At 36.9% G+C, this 7,023-nt stretch overlaps 1 long non-coding RNA gene and 1 other non-coding gene across 2 annotated transcripts; both read right to left on the minus strand.

The window, feature by feature from the left end:
* Nucleotides 1-2,955: 2,955 nt before the first annotated feature.
* LOC118484493 lies at nt 2,956-3,062 on the minus strand. The gene has a single exon (XR_004873604.1). It is a non-coding gene; the product is annotated as a small nucleolar RNA R71 (small nucleolar RNA).
* Nucleotides 3,063-3,314: 252 nt separating this feature from the next.
* LOC110891961 lies at nt 3,315-5,079 on the minus strand. The gene is made up of 2 exons (XR_002565713.2): nt 4,754-5,079; nt 3,315-3,556 (listed from the first exon to the last, which is right to left on the minus strand). It is a non-coding gene; the product is annotated as an uncharacterized LOC110891961 (long non-coding RNA).
* Nucleotides 5,080-7,023: the final 1,944 nt, after the last annotated feature.

The following is a 7,023-nucleotide window of genomic DNA, read 5'->3' on the forward strand; positions in this document are numbered from 1 at the left end:
CGCCGAAATCAACTAACTTTCACACGAAACACTTCACACGAAATTATGTATTCACACGAAATATTTCGAGCGAAATTACCAAACGGAATCTAATTTCGTGTGAAATCAGCAACACTTTCAAACGGAATTAGTGATTTCGTGTGAAATCAAAGGCAACTTCAAACGAACTTAGTAATTTCGTGTGAAACAACAGCAGTTTCAAACGAAATTAACCCCAAAAACTAATTCCGTGTGAAATGATAAGGCAATTTCGAGCGAAATTAGGCGTTTTCAAACGAAATTAGGTGTTTTCAAGCGAAAATAGGTGAACTTTCAAACGAAATTAGGTGTTTTCAAGCGAAATTAGGTGTTTTCAAGCGAAATTAGGTGTTTTCAAGCGAAATTAGGTGAACTTTCAAACGAAATTAGCTTATTTCGTACGGAATTAAGCTGACGTCACGCGGTATTGGACACAAAATCTCAGATTTCTCTCAAACGGCTAGGAATTAGGATCTGAAACTTTGTAGGGTTATAAATCAGGTATTTTCGCACAACATATCAAAAAATCAGCTAATTTGGACCGTAAAAACCCGTTCAATTTTGAAAAATTCAGTAAAAAACGTGAAAGAATGAGTAGAAGATGAAAAAATGATGCAATTCGGATCTGAAATCGATGAAATCCTGTACGAATCTACGTGTTTGATCAGTGCAATCGAGCTCCTGCTCTGATTCCACTTGTAGGACCGGTTTTGACACCGAACGATTGCGTAACGAACGTGTAACGTGCGGAATCCGTACACGAACGTGACCGAACACACGAGAATGTACAATAACCGTGATTCTTATTGACTATGACGAGTACAAATGCACCGAGAATCACGTTTGAGGACTTTCTCTCTCTAGACTTTCTCTCACTAAGCACTAAGCTCCTAGATCTCAAATGAGCAAAAAGTCTTATGTCTAACACTATAGCTCCCTGTTTATAGGCCAAGGATATAAGGAAGGTTTCCTTATTTATAGAATGCCACCTTGCCTTTTCTATTAAAATATAACACTATAAGCCTAGATTTCTTCAGTTTCAGTTACGGTTTAGATTGACGGAGGCGATAGACATAAATGTACTAACACATTTTCACCATTCTTGCTTGCTCATTCTCTCCTCTCTTCTCTACAACACATTTCTCTTCTACCCACTATCTCTAATCATTGTATTCACTACGGAAAACACAAGTATCATTAGTATAATCAAGCTTCTGATGATTAATATAATCTTTTCAAGTTTAATGAAAACTAGTTCCATGACCATGCTTGGCTAACTTTCTTGAGGGTGTTTAGGGGAACTTACCCCCTTGATACGAGAGTTAATGAAGGCAAACCATGGGTGAATAAGGGGTGTGTGTGTGTGTATGTGTGTTACTGACTTTGGTTAATTAATAGTTTATTGAAAGAGAGTGAAATATTAGTATCGTCATTAACTTTGGTCATTATTCTGTCTACTTAACCCTTAAAATCTACTAATACTCTTGTATCGTTAATAACTTGGGTCGTTCATGTTTTCTATGTCTATGTAGAGTCAAAACATATTGGTGGTCTGAAAGGAGGTTAAAGGTTTAGAATGGGACTATGGGTTGGCAAGCTCTTACCTTTGTGTGGCGCTAGTACCAAAGCATAAAGGACTTGGTTTTTATAAAAGTAACTACCTTACGGGAATTGACAACTCACCGAGGGAATCATAGTGACACGTAGTTTAAACCCCTTAAACTATTTAATTAACTAGTACTAAATCATAGTTGTATATACTTTCCTTGCTGATTGAGCAAATCATTATGGTTTTATCCAACGTTAAGTGGTGTTTCCAGCTAATTCAAAGCAATCTGGTTAAGTGTGCTAGGATCCCGACCTAGGTACTACACAACTTTATGCATTAAGACACCTAGCTCCTTGTCTGATAATCGAGCCCTTGTTAACCCACGGTGAGATTTAGTTAACAAAGCATCAAGAGGTAAGTTGATCCTAAACACCCTTTTTTTCTATTCATTGATTATTATCTTTTTATTTACCTGTTCATTTTTATATTCAGTCGTTTTTAACCTTTTTTTGTTTGATTAAACGCTAACGAAGACTATGTACTAAAACTCGTTGTATCATGGGACGACCTCGGTATCTTACCATCACTATATTACGCCAACGATGGGTGCACTTGCCCAATGTGAAGTGTAGTATGATAGTATCTTATCAGGATTTTATAAATATTAAAATTGAATCAGTGCATAAAAAGACTAAAAATATACCACTTTTTATGTGCACACTACACCACGTCAAGTTTTTGGCGCCGTTGCGGGGGATACATAGATCTTGGTAAAAGTCCAAGCTAATGACTTAGTCTTAATAACCGTTAAAACCCTACTTTGTTCTACACCCCCCCCCTTAATTCTTTTTGGAACATTTTACATGTTCTTTTTTGGTCTCTTGTTGCAGGTAGTGCATGACCTCCACCCCTTCGAGAGATTGAGAGCCATACCCATTCATCAACGAGCCAAAACGATATTTTTCTAGTAGAATTCTTCAAAGAAATGGACTCGTGGATGACGTAACTATATAACCAATGGCAGAGGAAAGAACCCTTATGGACTTTCTAAGTACAACCTTGGATAATTTTCGGGCAGCAATTGCCGTCCCTAAGGTGAACGCAAACAACTTTAAACTAAAACTGCTTCTTATCCATATGCTTTAGAACTCGTCTACTTTCTATGGCCTACCAGACGAAGACCCGCCATATTTCCAACGTTTTGGAAATATGTGAAACTTTTAACATTAATGGTGTTTCAAACGACACCATTAAACTCCGCGTGTTCCCATTTTTATTAAGGTCCGAGCATAGCATTGCTAAATAGCCTTCCCAATGGTTCTATAACCACTTGGGAATCCTTTGTTCAAAAATTTCTTTGTAAATATTTCCTACCGGTTAAAACTGCTAAATTAATGACTGGAATTAATTCTTTTCTTCTAGAGAATGGGGAATCTTTATACAAAACATGGGAACGGTTTAAAGAACATTTAAGAAAATGTCCGCACCATGGACTAGAAGTATGGCGACAGGTTTACATCTTCTAGAATAGGCTATTAACCCAAACCCGCCAAATCCTAGATTCCAACTCTGGGGGAATTCTAGGAAATAGGCGCCCTGCTGAAGTATTCACGAAGATTGAAGAAATAACCCAAACCAACTCGCAAACACCTAGAAATGACAAAATGAAATCCCCCAGTGCATACAAAGTTGAAGAGACCACCTCGCTTTAACCACAAATCGAAGCTTTAATGTAACACCCATGTTATAATTTTAAAGGTTTTCGTATAAATAACGAAAATAAACATGAAATTACGATTAAGTATTCTTAGAAAATACGAGTAATCTAAAACTTTTACAACTTAAAAGTTTTCAACGTAATATAAATAAGTTCGTCGTTTAAAAGATATGACGTAACGCCGTGCGGAAGCTTTAATCCCGAGTGTTAGATTTTATTGTGTTCGGTTCCTCATCGAGCTTGATCTTCATCCGGGCACTCTTGGCATTCACCTATGATCAAAACCGTTAAAATCATTAGTTTTGACGTTGTTATATAATAATATAATCCCAAGGCTTAATGCCACATTAGAAACAACAAAAATATAAAAGTGATTCTGAATCCACCGTAAATTACGGTATCACCGTAATTTACGGTGAGACCTGGAAATGTCTGGTCACCGTAAACCAGGAGATCTGCTCCGTAAACCATATCACAACCACCGTAAATTACGGTTCTACCGTAATTTACGGTAGTACCTGGAATGTCAGGTTTTGTTTTGTTTGATCATTACTCCAAGACCCGACTCTCGGTTTTCAGTTTTCTATGATACTAATTCATTAAAACCTCGTATTTCTAATATGTTATAAAATATTCAAAATCAACCATCAAACCCTCATATTCCGAAACAATAACCATGCCTTACTTGATTATTCGACCCGTTTGGCTCGTCTACGGAATTCCTTCCTTTTTGACGACTACTAACGAGTTCTAACCATCTTTTGACCAAATATTCAATGTAGCGATATCATCGCTATATTTCATAGTAACTTATATTCTAAAATTCAACTACGCATATCGCCATGATCTAATTTTACTTAAGGTAACGGGTCAAGTTACATACTAGCATAATTCATCAACATTGATTTCTAACCATAATTACCCAATCCCGGGCCTGTCAACTTTAGCGTATCACTTCCATTACATGGTTTACGCTTTTATAACCCGAATTTGAAGAGGGATGTTTAAGTCACTTCGAACACTACCATTCCGACCATTATTTGACCCGTTTGATTTTCTAATGAAATTCACCATTTTACCAACATACCAACTTATTTCAACCAATATTTTAACTCGTTTCTTTATCTAGTGAGTTATATCCTATTATATAAGGTTCTAGTCACGGGTTTCTTATGCAATCCTAACATATTTTTGCATATATACTTATTTTGACCCGTTAAGGCTATTCAATATTTGCAAGCTTAAATCACGCTTCTATTAGTTTATGTCCTATCCCCATTTTTATACGTATCCAAAGGACTCTATTTAACAAAACTCTTATCTCTAAACAACTCTTGAAGGTTGTTTGCCCAATTTACCCCTCAAGGGCTTTTTGATCAATTTTTTTTAATCCTTCTTTTACGACGAAGGACTTTCACTAAGAATTTGACCAAAATCGCACGTTTAACTATAATCTAATTAATGCGTACCTGGCTCGAGTCAACATATAGACCCGTTTTGTACCTTTCTTTTATTAGCCGCTACTTTATAGCGACGCAATAATCCACTTCCCGTTCACTCCTGTGAACATTTAACTTAACAACCAAACATTAGTCGATATTGTCAAATGGTGTCATCACCACCATTTGACCCATTTGGTATTTATGACCAAACATTTATACTTATGTCAAAACATGGCTTTTAATATCCCATTCACACATCCGACTCATTTCAAGTTTTAACTACAAGATCATTCTTCTTACGTATTTAACTCGTTATGGCTTACACCATGGGTATCCTTTTAATCCCAACTTACATATAGTCAACATGTGACTGATTTACCCTTTTTCCCATTACTAGTTTCGCTATAAGGTAACCTTAAAGAAATCTTATAAATTCTTAGTCGATTCACGAATAAATTACCCTTTTGTCCATTTTACCATTAACCATGGTTTTGATCATTTTTATTCGTTCCGACTCATATTGCTTAGTGTCGGAACTTCAATTTCGAATGTAATCGGTTGTCACATTTATCATCTATAAAATACATACATTTACTACAAATGGGTGTAAGCTTTACTTACCTCGCATCCATGCCATGCTTTTCCTTCCGTTCTCGATCCGTTTGACCCGCTTCATCCACAAGCTCCCACCTAGCTTGTCAAGCGTCAAACTATTGTCATCATTTACAAGGCGGTTAAGTTAGTCATTAAAAATCACGACTATTCCACCTCACTTATTTCCTATGTCGAAGCTATTATTCGACTTCATGATTAGTTAACTTAGTTTATCAAGGTTAATGTGACAACCCTCACTAAACCAGGTATCCGTACGATTTAATTAATAAATAATTGCTGCTTAATTACTGTGCTTAACTGAAATTGCTGACGAACTGCTACTTGATTTATAGTACTTGTATATTCCTGCATCATACTTTGATTGCCGTCACCACATTACTTACAAGTTGAACCTTAGTGACAAACATGATGCACTAAAGCACAGTAGCATTAGAACGGATAACCTATTGAACATGCTGATAAAGCCAGCATCAGGCAGACACTGCCTCTAAAGGCCTGTATGAGCCAGAAATATTTTACTATACCCATAGTGAGTGTAGGGATACAAGGGTTGTAGAAACTGCGTCTCTAGGAATAAGATATAATGACTGGATGTGCCTAAAACGTACTCTAAGCACAAGCCACAGCACTTTTATTAACATACTAGCTTCTGGCTAACTAATAAAGTGCCAAAACATGAGGAAAATATTCCTGACACTTTGGGAAACAAGATGTGTCACTAAAAGTATTATTAACGACACATAAAGCTTTATTAAGCACTTTAACGGATTACTATCCAACCGAACAACCGGACTATACCCGGAACATAAAATATTGCCAAAAATATTATTGGTCTTTTTCTGAGCCAGTTAGGGTCCCGGAATACCCTAACACCCGCGTTAAAGCACAACATGTGACTAACTAAGTTAACCTCTAAATCTAACTTGGTTTAAAGTAACTAAACTCTAACTATCCACTTGAAATCGAACCAAGACCCCCCCCCCCCATTAAGATCGGCCAACTAGAGGGGAACACAAGAGTACACCTTTGATTATTTTATTTGTGTGTTGTCTAGTATCTAGATGACATGTAATCCAATGGACGATGATCAAGAGTTTGCCTATAAATACCTTGCTTAAACACAAGAGATCATAACTCACCACACATCACAACCAAACACTCTCTCCCTCTCCCTTGGCTCTCGACCGAACCCATATCCACACATCCACCCATTTTCGGCTTTTGATCCATCCATTCCAAGCATACACAAGCCTTTCGGGTCACGCATAAGGAGTCTTGGAGCTAACGGAAGTGGAAGGACCTCGTTATCTTGCTTTTATCCACCACATTTTCGCCTAGATTCTTCCCTAGCCTCGAGCTAGAGGTATAACACTTAAAACTCATACTCGGATCATTCTAAAGTGGTTAATAAGATTTGTAACGGTTAAAACTCGGAAACTTGCATTTTGAATCTTTAAAGTCTACTAAAACATGAATATTGTTGGATAAAAGCTTAATACTTGTGTAAAAGTTGTAGTATTTGAAAGTGGTGATTATTTAGGCCCGATCTACGTTGTGGTAGCTCGGATCATCGTTTAACCCGACTTTGTTAAGATCATAGATCTTGACATAAGCTTGTTTCTATCGGTACAAGGGTTAAAAGGTGAAACTCTACCACACGAGAAACATGAACTTGTGTAAAA

This window comes from Helianthus annuus, chromosome 11, assembly GCF_002127325.2.
Source record: "Helianthus annuus cultivar XRQ/B chromosome 11, HanXRQr2.0-SUNRISE, whole genome shotgun sequence".
NCBI classification, from domain to species: Eukaryota; Viridiplantae; Streptophyta; class Magnoliopsida; order Asterales; family Asteraceae; genus Helianthus; species Helianthus annuus.